The sequence below is a fragment of the Phyllobates terribilis genome, unplaced genomic scaffold, assembly GCF_046119375.1.
Source record: "Phyllobates terribilis strain yellow unplaced genomic scaffold, ASM4611937v1 Scaffold_11__3_contigs__length_659146591, whole genome shotgun sequence".
Taxonomy (NCBI): Eukaryota; Metazoa; Chordata; class Amphibia; order Anura; family Dendrobatidae; genus Phyllobates; species Phyllobates terribilis.
In genome coordinates this window covers 553,803,283-553,818,379 of record NW_027362771.1, presented here as the reverse complement: position 1 = coordinate 553,818,379, position 15,097 = coordinate 553,803,283, and positions in this window count along the sequence as shown.

The window sequence follows — 15,097 nt, the reverse complement described above, 5'->3', positions numbered from 1 at the left end:
GGAAAAGTCACTGTCTCTTTGTTATCTGGTGGTACCCCGGAGGATTCAGGAAACAACTGGAGGTCCTCCGCCGGGTCAGAAGAGTGCAGAGGCTCGGAGAAAACATCTGCTTCAGAGTACACTAGGTCGGACTCACTGGACGAAGCAGGCGAGGTATCGGGTACCGAGTATTGGAAAGTCTCTGTCCATTCACCACCAGGTGGCACCCCGAAGGTTTCTGGAGACAACTGGAGGTCCTCCGCCTGGTCAGAGGGGTGTAGAGACTCATGGGTAACCTCTGCTTCAGAGTACACTAGGTCGGACTCACTGGACGAAGCAAGCGAGGTATCAGATCCAGGATATAGGAAAGTCTCTGTCCATTCACCACCAGGTGGCACCCCGAAGGGTTCTGGAGACAACTGGAGGTCCTCCACCCGGTCGGAGAGGTGTAGAGACTCGGGAGTAACCTCTGCTTCGGAGTAGACTAGGTTGGACTCACTGGACGAAGTGAGCGAGGTATCAGGTACAGAGTATAGGAGAGTCTCTGTCCTTTCGCTACCAGGTAGCACCCCGAAGGGTTCTGGAGACAACTGGAGGTCCTCCGCCTGGTCGGAGGGGTGTAGAGACTCGGGAGTAACCTGTGCTTCGGAGTACACTAGGTTGGACTCACTGGACGAAGCGAGCGAGGTATCAGGTACAGAGTATAGGAGAGTCTCTGTCCTTTCGCTACCAGGTAGCACCCCGAAGGGTTCTGGAGACAACTGGAGGTCCTCCGCCTGGTCGGAGGGGTGTAGAGACTCGGGGGTAACTACCACTTTGGGGTACCCATTGTTAGGCTCACAAGACGGAGCGGACAAAGTATCGAGTACCGGGTGTAGAGAAGTCTCTCTCCATTTGTCATCGAGTGGTATCCCGGAGGATTCAGGAGGCAACAGGGGGTCCTCCGCCAAGTAGTAGAGGTGCACAGACTCGGAGGTAATCACAGCTTCGGAGCATCCTTGGACATGCACACTGGTTAAAGTGGGTGAAGCATCTGATGCCGGGTGCAGGAAGTTCTCCTGTGTGGAGTCTGGATGGGCAGTAGTCTCTTCGGGCAGGAGAACTGGTGCACTACCCACGCACATTACCCGTTGGGGCTTCTCCGGGATACAGGGAGATGAAGCTTCAGTAGGGACTTCAAGGTTAGGGTCAGGAGGTCTCAGGGAGGACAGACCCTGGCGTGACGGCTTGTCTCTACGTCTAGCACGTCTGGACTGCCTCTTGAGGTTGTGAGAAGTATTCCGGAGAGCGTAGTCATCCTGTGTGGATTCTGGGTGGGCAGTAGTTTCTTCAGGCAGGAGGACTAGTGGCCTACCCACACACATTACCCGTCGGGGCTGCTCCGGGATATTGGGAAGCGAAGCTTCAGCAGGGGCTTCAGGGTTAGGGTCCTCGAAGACCATACGAAAGGCCACCAGGAAGGCCTGCAGGTCAAGGACGACAGGATCCCATGCTTCCCATAGGGGGGTGACCCATTTCAAGGCATCACCCGCTAGGTAGTCAATCATAAAGGCCACTTTAGCCCAATCGGAAGGAAAATAGAGAGGGTAGGCCTTGAAGTGTAGCATGCATTGCTCCACAAATGCACGACTTTGTTTTGGATCCCCAAAGTACCGTGGCGGATCCGCAGGAACGAGTGCAGAAAGATCCATCTGGACGGGTGCGTACTTCGCCTGGAACTCAGCTAAAGGAAAAAAAAATTTTTTATTTATTTTTAATGCACGTATTCACTGGAAAATGTCTCAGAGAGCGAAGGCCGTGGGGCTCAACGGGAACCATGGCCTGAGCATGCTGTAATGCACACGCCCGGGCTGAGCGGCGTGTGCGTGTGATTCCACTGGACCGTGCCGGAGAGTGAATGCCTGGAGGGGCGTAACTAGGTATTCACCCGATCCGACCAGGGTCGCACGATGGCATACGACGCCAGTGCATCAAGGAGGAACCGAGCAGAGGGACCAGGTGCTACTCCAGGACAGACCCCGGACACGGCTGTTGACCCACACAGGGGAATACAGGAACAGACTGGTTAGGCTGGCACACAGACTGGTGGGAATAGGCAGGCACGACTGGTATGCAGGCAGGCGGGTATGCAGGCAGGGGGGTACAGGCAAGCACGGCTAGAGTGCAGACAGGAAGGCACTAGCAGGTAGGAACACAGGCGGGATAGGACCCAGTACACACTGGGACTCTGGAACAGAACCACAGATGTGGCGGACAAACACAGCAGAGTGAGGCCGCCCAGAGAGGTGAGCGAGAGCAGGGCAGGACGAGACCGCCCGGAGCGGTGAGCAAGAGCAGAGCAGGACGAGACCGCCCGGAGCGGTGAGCAAGAGCAGAGCAGGACGAGACCACCTGGAGCGGTGAGCAAGGGCAGAGCAGGACGAGACCGCCTGGAGCGGTGAGCAAGAGTAGAGCAGGACGAGGCCGCCTGGAGCAGTGAGCAAGAGTAGAGCAGGACGAGGCCGCCTGGAGCGGTGAGCAAGAGTAGAGCAGGACGAGGCCGCCTGGAGCGGTGAGCAAGAGTAGAGCAGGACGAGGCCGCCTGAAGCGGTGAGCAAGAGTAGAGCAAGACTGCCGGAGCAGTGAGCAAAAGGATAAGAGCGGAGCGAGACTGCCGGAGCAGTGAGCAAAAGGGTCAGAGCGGAGCAAGGCTGCCGGAGCAGTGAGCAAAAGGGTCAGAGCGGAGCAAGGCTGCCGGAGCAGCGAGCAAAAGGGTCAGAGCGGAGCAAGGCTGCCGGAGCAGCGAGCAAAAGGGTCAGAGCGGAGCAAGGCTGCCGGAGCAGCGAGCAAAAGGGTCAGAGTGGAGCAAGGCTGCCGGAGCAGTGAGCAAGGCAGAGCAGGCTAGAACCGCCGGAGCGGTGAGCAAGGCAGAGCAGGGGGGACAGGGCTCTGTTCACACGGAACAGACAGGAAGGGAAAGGCAGAGCCAGATACCCACAGGGTACTTGCAGTGAAGTAGCAAGTGGACCACAAACTCACAAACGGGAGTACAGAGACAACAAGCAGGAGTTAGGTACGAGTTCAGACTCTGCAGAAAAAGGAAAGGAACGGACATAGAGAAAAAACAGGTAAAAGATAGGAGAGAGTTCAGACTGGAACTGAGTGTACGGAGGAGACCGACACTGCAGCGGAATACAGGAGCGGGTCTGGGAATACGGCCCCCAGAGAGGCGGGACGAACAGGCAAGGAGCGTGTTCAGACAGGACAGACAAGATACAGGAGCGGGTCTAGGTAATCGGCCCCTAGAAGGCGGGAGGAACAGGCTAGGAGCGTGTTCAGACAGGCCTGGAAATACAGCCTCCAGGATAGGCAGACAAGAGAACACAGAACGGGACCTGGCACCTTCAGAGTGAAAGCACACACTGAATGAAACACAATGCTCAGGCATGGGTTAATTGGAGCAGCTGGTTTAAATACCAGGTGACAGACAGCAATAGGCTGAGGACGCACAAGGGGTGTGCCCACAGCAGGTACAAGAAGCAGGAAGTGATCGGGCGCCGCCCTTAAGCAGCAGCACACAGAAGCAAACAGACAGCATGGAGGGAAGCCACAGAGACATTCTGGATTGGAGATCAAGTGCGCGCTCTTGCACAGTGGGAGATGGACCACTATGCAAGGACGCCGCCAGGTATGTTACAGAAAGTGATTGCCTCCCCCCCTTAAAACTCAACTGTGGTTCATCCCATCTTTGGGAAGCTGAGTTCAATTTCCCTAGCCACACACAGGCCTGATTACTGCCACACCTGTTCTCAATCATGAAATCACTTGAATAAGACCTGCCTGACAAAGTAAAGTAGACCAAAATATCCTCAAAAGCTAGACATCATGCTGCAATCCAAAGAGATTCAGGAGCAAATGAGAAACAAAGCAATTGAGATCTATCTATAAAAAGTAATTTCTATATCTTTTGGATTTCAGCGAACCACAGTGAGAACCATTATCCACAAATGGCGAAAACATGGAACAGTGGTGAACCTTCCCAGGAGTGGCCGGCTGACCAAAATTACCCCAACAGCGCAGCGACGACTCATCCAAGAGATCACAAAACACCCCACAACAACATCTAAAGAACTGCAGGCCTCACTTGCCTCAGTTAAGGTCAGTGTTCATGACTCCATCATAAAAAGATTGGGCAAAAATGGCATGCTTGGAAGAGTTTCAAGACAAAAACCACTGCTGACCAAAAAGAACATAAAGGCCTGCTTCAGTTTTGCCAGAAAACATCTTGATGTTCACCAAGACTTTTGGGAGCATACTCTGTGAACTGATGAGACAAAAGTTTAACTTTTTAGAAGGTATATGTCCCATTACATCTGGAGTAAAAGTAATACAGCATTTCAGAAAAGGAACATCATACTGACAGTAAAATATGGTGGTGGCAGTGTGATGGTCTGGGGCTGTTTTGCTGCTTCAGGACGTGGAAGACTTGATGTGGTAAATGGAACCATGAATTCTGCTGTCTACAAAAAAAATCCTGAAGGAGAATGTCCGGCCATCTGATGATGCCCTCAAGCTAAAGCGCACTTGAGTTATGAAGCAGAACAATGACCCAAAACATACTAGAAAGTCCACCTCTGAATGGCTTAAGAAAAACAAAATTAAGACTTTGGAGTGGCCTAGTCAAAGTCCTCACCTTAATCTGATTGAGATGCTGTGGCATGACCTTAAAAAGGCAGTTCATGCTCGGAAACACTCCAATGTGGCTGAATTACAAAAGTTTTGCAAAGATGAGTGGGACAAAAACCTTCAGAGCGTTATAAAAGACTCATTGTCAGTCATCATAAATGCTTAATTGTAGTTGTTTCTGAAAAAGATGGCCCAACCAGTTGTTAGGTTAAGCAAGGCAATAACTTTTTCACATAGGGCCCCTTGGGTTTGGATTTCTTTTTCCCTTAATAATAAAGACCTTCATTTAAAAACTACATTTTATGTTTACTTGTGTTATCTTTGTCTAATATTTAATTTTGTTTTGTGATCTGAAACATTTAAGTGTGACAAACATGCAAAAGAATAAGAAATCAGGAAGGGGGCAACACTTTTTCACACCACTGTAGATAGATAGATAGATAGATAGATAGATAGATAGATAGATAGATAGATAGATAGATAGATAGATAGATAGATAGATACAGTTATATGAAAAAGTTTGGGCACCCCTATTAATCTTAAGCTTAATGTTTTATAAAAATTGGTGTTTTTGCAACAGCTATTTCAGTTTGATATATGTAATAACTGTTGGACACAGTAATGCTTCTGCCGTGAAATGAGGTTTATTGTACTAACAGGAAATGTGCAATCTGCATTCAAACAAAATTTGGCAAGTACAGTAACCAACACTGTCACTGTACTTCATAGTCATGAGGTGAGCTCATGTCCAATGAACCCAGCTCACCTCATGCACGTCACTGACAGCGTGGGAAAATTCTCCTGCGCTCAGCGCTTGAGCAGGAGAATTCTCCCACGCTGTCAGTGACGTGCATGAGGGGAGTTGAGTTCATTGGACATGACCTCGGCTCATCTTTATGCCGTCACAGCGAAACACTTAGGAGCGCAAGCATGCCTGCGCTTCTCAGTCTCTGCGGCATGGCAAGCTGGATGGCAGCGTTCTGTTGCGATCCAGCCTGTCATGTGAATGTAGCAGAGCTGAAGCTGTCATGGGAACCATGAAAAGGTAAGGATGATGTTGCTTTATTATTTTACTTTTATTGCAGAAGACATTGGCTTCAGCTGGAATGGGCGTGATGGTGAGTATGGTTTAATTTAGAACATTAAAAAATTGTGTGTTTATTTCAATTAAAGGACTTTATTCTGGGTGTTTGTGGGTTTTTTTTAACTTTGACTATGGGGTTAGTAATGGGGGAGTCTTATAGACGCCTCTCCATTACTAACCTGGGCTTGATGTCAGCTGGCATTATAAGCTGACATCAACCCCAGCCCTATTACCCCACTGCCACCGCTACAGGGCAGTGGGAAGAGCGAGGCCAAGTGCCAGAATTGGCGCATCCTATGCATGCGCCATTTCTGGGGCGGCTGACTGCTGGTGTTTCTAGCCTGGGAGGGGGCCAATATTCATGGCACCCTTCCTGGGCTATTAATATCAGCCCCCAGCTGCCTGCCTAGCCTTTGCTAGCTATTAAAATAGGAGGGACCGCACTTCATTTTTTTGGGGGGGTCCCCCATTTAATAGCTAGTAAAGGCTAGGTATTCAGCTGGGGGCTGATATTAGTAGCCTGGGAAGCTCCGTGGGTATTACCCCCTTCCCAGGCTTCAAACATCTGCCCCAGCCGTCTGCTTAACCTCCGCTAGAGCCTAAAATTACGGGGAACCCCACGCCAATTTTTGGTTTTAATAAATCCTTTATTTTAACACTAAATGACAAGTACAGTAATCAACACTGTCACTGTACTTCTTATATATGTGACTGACATGTTTCTATCTATCTAATCTATGTGTGATACTCTATTCTTTCTATTCTAAATTGTCGGGTAACGCTGAATTGCCGGCCAGCTTTTTTAAAGACACGGTGCATGAAAACACTATTATCTTTTTTAATAAATCCTTTAACACTAAATGACAAGTACAGTAAGCTGAGCGCTGCCATCCAGCTTGTCATCTTTCAGAGACACTGCAGAGCGCAGGCATTATGAGAACTTCCGATTCCGGTATTCGATATTCTAAAAGTATCGGAACTCAGTATCGGAACTCCGATACCGCGAATATCGGTCGATACCCGATATCTCAGTATCGGAATGCTCAACACTATCTATCATCTAGTCGCCAAAAGTAAAGTGACTTTCCCGGCTTTCCAGAGGCAGAAGCAGACACAGGACATACGGTTCGGGTTAACTTCCTGCTGGTTTATTCTCTGGCATAAACTCCAGCAGTGTCCCATAAAAATAAACATACCCTCTAGGGGTTAACGGGAAAACAAAAGATAAGGTATAACAGAGTCCATTAGCAAGCAAGGCTCTGCCCGCTCCGGGTAGCACAGTAAAGTCTCAGCAAACACCGGTCCTCCGGTGTTGCTCTCTGCTTTCACCCAAACACAGCCTGGAGACTGCCCTCTCCAGACCACACACTATAATGAAAAAAAAAAACTGACTGAGAATTTAGCCCTGCTCAGCCATACCCTGAGGGGAGGAAGGGGAATGGCCTCCCACCCTCTTTGCCATTCCCATAAAACCACACCCTTTAAGAGAGCTAACCCCAACATATAACATGATGGCAGAAATTTAGTAGGTTTCAGTTCACACAGGCTAGCAACCTGAGTGACACATACCTCCCCTCGTATATCACACCAGTGACTCTGTCACAATAGATAATAGATAAATAATAGATGGATAGATAATAGATAGATAATAAAAAACTGAAAAATAAAGCAGCACAAGCAAGTGAAAAAGTTGGAAATTACGGGTGCCAGGTCCACAGGCATTTAGCAAACCTTCAAATACTCCATAAAATAGAAGACAGCACTCCTTGTAGAAAAATAGTGTGATTGTAATGGTCCATAAAGGCTAGTGGCGACGTTTCGGCTCAAATATGAGCCTTTCTCAAGCAGTGCATAAGTGAAGTTACATCATATAGAGACTCACCCCCATTGGAACATATGATCCAGCGCTAAAACTCGGCATCTTCCAACTACTACTGCGCATGTTAAAGTCAGCGACAGGAAGTGTACTGGCCAGGCAGGCGCTCTAGGCGCCTGTGTGCACACTGCGCCATGTTTGCCAAGGTAAAAGCCTCAAACCGCACTGCGTATGTCACAGGCTGCCTCTGTGTCTCAAGCAGTACTGCACATGACACAAGCTGTGTCCCTCTGTGTTATTGACACTGCATTATCGACAGCCAGAACAATCCAATTCAAAAGGTAACTGCTACTGATACTAGCGCCTAAGGTGCCATTTTATAGAAGCCCATGGAGAGTGCCATACTAAGGAAGCCCATATTGAGCTTATATTCAATAAAATGTAATAATATTCGAAAAAGTATGTTGTGCAAATTTCATGAGGTTCAACATATGACTTAATGGACAATAATATAATCAAAATGAGCAACACCCCAATTTAAATTTCATCCTTCTTAATCTTAACCTGGACGTCCAAAAATTGGATCTCATTTTCCGATTGTACCAGGGTAAATTTAATATCATTATCAATCTGATTTAGATAGTTATGGAAAAAATCCAATTGGATAGCAGTACCAGTCCAGAGGAGGAGAATCTTGTCTATGTGTCACCCCACTTTGCACATATGCATAGGTGGTGACGATACATAGACGACATCTTCCTCCACTGGACTGGTACTGCTATCCAATTGGATTTTTTCCACAACTATCTAAATCAGATTGATAATGATATTAAATTTACACTGGTACAATCGGAAAATGAGATCCAATTTTTGGACGTCAAGGTGAAGATTAAGAATGATAAAATTGTTAGAACTGTATGCACAGTACAGATCAAAAGTTTGGACACACCTTCTCATTTAAAGATTTTTCTGTATTTTCATGGCTATGAAAATTGTACATTCACACTTAAGGCATCAAAACTATGAATTAACACATGTGGAATTATATACTTAACAAAAAAGTGTGAAGCAACTGAAAATATGTCTTATATTCTAGGTTCTTCAAAGTAGTCACCTTTTACTTTGATGACTGCTTTGCACACTTTTGGCATTCTCTTGATGAGCTTCAAGAGGTAGTCACCGGAAATGGTCTTCCAACAATCTTGAAGGAGTTCCCAGAGATGCTTAGCACTTGTTGGCCCTTTTGCCTTCACTCTGCAGTCCAGCTCACCACAAACCATCTCGATTGGGTTCAGGTCTGGTGACTGTGGAGGCAAGGCCATCTGGCGTAGCACCCCATCACTCTCCCTCTTGGTCAAATAGCCCTTACACAGCCTGGAGGTGTGTTTGGGGTCATTGTCCTGTTGAAAAATAAATGATGGTCCAACTAAACGCAAACTGGATGGAATAGCATGCCGCTGCAAGATGCTGTGGTAGCCATGATGGTTCAGTATGCCTTCGATTTTGAATAAATCCCCAACAGTGTCAACAGCAAAGCACCCCCACACCATCACACCTCCTCCTCCATGCTTCACGGTGAGAACCAGGCATGTAGAGTCCATCCGTTCACCTTTTCTGCGTTGCACAAAGACACGATGTTTGGAACCGATGATCTCAAATTTGGACTCATCAGACCAAAGCACAAATTTCCACTGGTCTAATGTCAATTCCTTGTGTTCTTTAGCCCAAACAAGTCTCTTCTGCTTGTTGCCTGTCCTTAGCAGTGGTTTCGTAGCAGCTATTTTACCATGAAAGCCTGCTGCACAAAGTCTCCTCTCAACAGTTGTTGAAGAGATGTGTCTGCTGCTAGAACTCTGTGTGGCATTGACCTGGTCTCTAATCTGAGCTGCTGTTAACCTGCGATTTCTGAGGCTGATGACTCGGATAAACTTATCCACAGAAGCAGAGGTGACTCTTGGTCTTCCTTTCCTGGGGCGGTCCTCATGTGAGCCAGTTTCTTTGTAGCGCTTGATGGTTTTTGCAACTGCACTTGGGGACACTTTCAAAGTTTGCCCAATTTTTCACACTGACTGACCTTCATTTCTAAAAGTAATGATGGCCACTCGTTTTTCTTTACTTTGCTGCTTTTTTCTTGCCATAATACAAATTCTAACAGTCTATTCAGTAGGACTATCAGCTGTGTATCCACCAGACTTCTGCACAACACAACTGATGGTCCCAACCCCATTTATAAGGCAAGAAATCCCACTTATTAAACCTGACAGGGCACACCTGTGAATTGAAAACCATTTGCGGTGACTACCTCTTGAAGTTCATCAAGAGAATGCGAAAAGTGTGCAAAGCAGTCATCAAAGCAAAATGTGGCTACTTTGAAGAACCTAGAATATAAGACATATTTTCAGTTGTTTCACACTTTTTTGTTAAGTATGTAATTCCACATGTGTTAATTCATAGTTTTGATGCCTTCAGTGTGAATGTACAACTTTCATAGTCATGAAAATACAGAAAAATCTTTAAATGAGGTGTGTCCAAACTTTTGGTCTGTACTGTACAAAGCCTATGGATAAAAACAATTTACTGAAATATGAAAGCTACCATCCAAGAAGAATGGTGGAATCATTGCCGTATAGTTAACTTCTACACACTAAGAGAATTGTCAGTGACAATGTTCTCTTGAAAGATAATTACAAGCAAATGACAGATAAATTCGCTCAAAGAAATTATCCAAAAAACCTTTTAAAAAAATGGGTGAACAAGGTGGATAGTCTAGAAAGGAGAAGTTTATTAACATCTAGTATGAGTAAAAATAAATCGTTAAATATGATACCATTTATAACCACATTCTGTGAGGAGAGCAATTTAATTAAAGGTATCATTAATAAACACTGCTCGATGTTGGGCAGATGTATGCCTGGGGTATTGGAATATAATAATGCTCCATTATTCTCTTACAAGTGTGCTAGAAATTTAAAATATAATCTGGTACGACCTAATGTGGGTCCTTTGAAGACATTCAAGCAATAGTCGCTAACAGGGACTATTAGGAAGGGCTGATTTCCATGTCTCAATTGCATTAATTGCAATAACTTATTGAATGGAGATAGTTTTCTACACCCATTAATTCATAATTAATTATTATCTGACTTGTGATTCTGAATTCATAATCTATTTATTGAAATGTCCTTGTAATTTGCTCTATGTTGGAGAAACAACATTGGATCTCAAGATAAGGTTGAATCATCATAGTTATACTATCAGAAAAAAAGAGAATGGACCTTCCAGTTTCAAAGCGTTTTGATCACAGTGAAAAAAATCTAAAATTTATTATAAAAGCTCATGTCCCCCCATTGGGAAGGGGTGGGGACCATGAAAAATTACTTAAGATCAAGGAATTGCAGAGGATTCATAGATTGGATAAGCTGTGACCGAAGGGCTTAAATGTCAAATATAAAATTAATTTGGCCGTGTAAATGAGATGTTGTCCTGTCTCCTCACTTTTGTATTCTTTTCTCAGTATTGTATAGTATGTTTTAAAATGTATCTGAAGAAGAATTTGGTCTAATTAGAACCACTATTTCCCGTTATTTACAGATTCGGGAAAAAGCCTGAAGATTTTTTTGACATGTCTCATCCTATTGGAGCCAACTTCTAGAAAAATATTTTTTTCTTTAAAGTACATGTCATTGTCTTTTTCATGGAATGTCTTTCTGTGTGTAATAGCCAGTAAATATGGTTCTGTCATAACCATATGATATGTATATTAATGTGAAGATATAGTGCCAATACATTTACCTTCTAAAAAACATTTGATGGAAGCATCAGTTCTTCCAATGGGTTCCTAGACTACTTAGGACTCTATAATCAGAGGGAGAATGGTTGAGCAGCATGTTTCTAATGAGATGTGTGGCTCCCCTTCATCCTCAAACTTGGGCAAACCAGCCCCAGCTAATACGGGGTGTTGCTCATTTGATTATTATTGAGGCTTTTACCTTAACAAACATGGCGCGGGGTGCACACAGGCGCCTGGGGCGCTGCCCAGCTAGGACACTTCCTGGCATTGACAGTGACATGTGCAGTAGTAGATGATCGTCGCCGAGTTTTGGCGCTGGATTATATGTTCCAGTGGGGTGAATCATGTTATTTAAGATTATTGAAAGCTACACAACTGATATTTGATTGCAATTATATGTAATGTGTGGTTTATGTGAATATGAAATATCACAAGCACTTTATTTGTATCACAAACATAGAATTGTGTCGGCATATGTTAATTGTACTAGTCACATTTTTATTGTAAAGCACTTTTGTACTTTATCTTTATAATTGGTAATCGATGTCTCTGTTTATATGATGTAATTTCACTTATGCATTGCTTGAGAAAGGCTCACATTTGAGCCGAAACGCCACCACTAGCCCTTATGGCCATTAAAATCACACTATTTGTCTACAAGGTCTACAAGGAGTGCTGTCTTCTATTTTTTGGAGCAGATAGATAGCTAGACAGACAGATATACAAACAGATAGAGAGATAGATATGAGATAGATAGGAGATAGATAGAGAGATAGATAGATAATAAATAATAGATGATAGATAATAGATAGATGATAGATAGATAGATACAGTCATATGAAAAAGTTTGGGCACCCCTATTAATCTTAAGCTTAATGTTTTATAAAAATTGGTGTTTTTGCAACAGCTATTTCAGTTTGATATATGTAATAACTGTTGGATACAGTAATGTTTCTGCCTTGAAATGAGGTTTATTGTACTAACAGAAAATGTGCAATCTGCATTCAAACAAAATTTGACAGGTGCATAAGTATGGGCACCTCACCAGAAAAGTGACATTAATATTTAGTAGATCCTCCTTTTGCAAAAATAACAGCCTCTAGTCGCTTCCTGTAGCTTTTAATGAGTTCCTGGATCCTGGATGAAGGTATTTTTGACCATTCCTCTTTACAAAACAATTCCAGTTCAGTTAAGTTTGATGGTCGCCGAGCATGGACAGCCTCTTCAAATGATCCCACAGATGTTCAATGATATTCAGGTCTGGGGACTGGGATGGCCATTCCAGAACATTGTAATTGTTCCTCTGCATGAATGCCTGAGTAGATTTGGAGCGGTGTTTTGGATCATTGTCTTGCTGAAAGATCCATCCACTGCGTAACTTCAACTTTATCACTGATTCTTGAACACTATTGCCAAGAATCTGCTGATACTGAGTGGAATCCATGCGTCCCTCAACTTTAACAAGATTCCCAGTGCCGGCATTGACCACACAGCCCCAAAGCATGATGGAACCTCCACCAAATTTTACTGTGGGTAGCAAGTGTTTTTCTTGGAATGCTGTGTTTTTTTGCCACCATGCATAACGCCTTTTTGTATGACCAAACAACTCAATCTTGGTTTCATCAGTCCACAGGACCTTCTTCCAAAAAGAAATAGGCTTCTTCAAATGTGCTTTTGCATACCTCAGCCGACTCTGTTTGTGCGTACTTGCAGAAACGGCTTCTTTCGCATCACTCTCCCATACAGCTTCTCCTTGTGCAAAGTGCGTTGTATAGTTGACCGATGCACAGTGACACCATCTGCAGCAAGTTGATGCTGCAGCTCTCTGGAAGTGGTCTGAGGATTGTCCTTGACTGATCTCACCATTCTTCTTCTCTGCCTTTCTGATGTTTTTCTTGTCCTGACACTTCTGGCCTTAACAAGAACTGTCCCTATGTTCTTACATTTCCTTACTATGTTCCTCACAGTGGAAACTGACAGGTTAAATCTCTGAGACAGCTTTTTGTATCCTTCCCCTGAACAACTATGTTGAATAATCTTTGTTTTCAGATCATTTGACAGTTGTTTTGAGGAGCCCATGATGCCACTCTTCAGAGGAGATTCAAACAGGAGAACAACTTGCAAGTGGCCACTTTAAGTAGCTTTTCTCATGATTGCATACACCTGGCTATAAAGTTCAAAGCTCAATGAGGTTACAAAACCCAAAAAAGTGCTTTAGTAAGTCAGTAAAAAGTAGGCAGGAGTATTTAAAACAAGAAAATGATAAGGGTGCCCATACTTATGCACCGGTCAAATTTTGTTTGAATGCAGATTGCACATTTTCTGTTAGCACAATAAACCTCATTTCAAGGCAGAAACATTACTGTGTCCAACAGTTATTACATATATCAAACTGAAATAGATGTTGCAAAAACACCAATTTTTATAAAACATTAAGCTTAAGATTAATAGGGGTGCCCAAAGATTAATAGGGGTGCCCAAACTTTTTCATATGACTGTAATAGATGATAGATAATAGATAGATGATAGATAGATAATAGATAGGTAATAGATAGATGATAGATATTAGATAGATAATAAATAGTGATGAGCGAGCACTAAAATGCTCGGGTACTCGTTGCTCGGGTCGAGCACATTGAAATACTCGGGTGCTCGACCCGAGCAACGAGCCCAATGTAAGTCTATGGGAAACTCAAGCATTTTTCAGGCGGCTCCCCCCAGCTGTGCAGAGGGCCTAAAATGGCCCAAATCGATGGGAACAGTGCTCAAATGACATGGGAACAGCATGAGGAAGACCCCTGGAAGCATTTCTGACTCCCAGGTCAGTGTTGTCAACAACGTTGTCAGAGTATTACGCCACTTTTACGGACTCACAATAAAACATACAAAAAGTAAACCAAAATGGATTTTCCTGGGAAATATGTTAAGGAACATCCTATCCAGGGTAATGACTTGTATATAAGGCAAAATAAAATACCAAACACAAAAGTACTCCTCCACACCTTGGGCTATGTTCACACGTAGCGTATTTGATGCGTTTTTGCACTTTTGCATTGCTTTCAACCAAGACAAATGCATTCACCAGGAAATGTCATTTTAACATTTTACAACCTTATCTGGCCATGTGGTGTGTGACACATCACCAGACACATGAATACAGTGCTGAAAAGACATGGGAACAGCATGGGGAAGACCTCTGGAAGCATTTCTGACTCCCAGGTCACTGCCTAAAAGTGTGCCCATCATAAGTGATCCTTGGCGCATGTGAAGATGCCTCCCGCCATGCACCCGTCATTGCAGACTTGCAACAATCACCGTCCACATCCTTGTCCCACTGCAGCGTTCAGTTGTCCCTACCCCATTCCTTGGAATGCAAGCGTAAGTATGCAGGCAGCCACCCACCCACAGGCTGCAATACTATACTGCCAAATTTTTGACAGCTGCTTGCACTTGAAATATGGCCTTTTAGACTCGTGGACGCGGAAGCTTTTCACAACCTAATGCCGGCGGCGGCCGGGTGTCCATACTCAGTCCCCAGCCGCCATTATATTTCCCGGTATCACCTCCGCCTTCCACAAGCACGGGTCCCACAACATTTCCCGTGCCCTCCCCAGTGCACTTACTGGGAAGGACCGTCTAACCACAAACACGTGGACAGGTGAATGTGGCCAGGGACGGTACGGAGCCAGTCCACAACTTTTTTTGATGAGAGTTGTATTTAGCTCGGTGAAAGGACTGGCATAGAGGGAAACCGTATCTACCC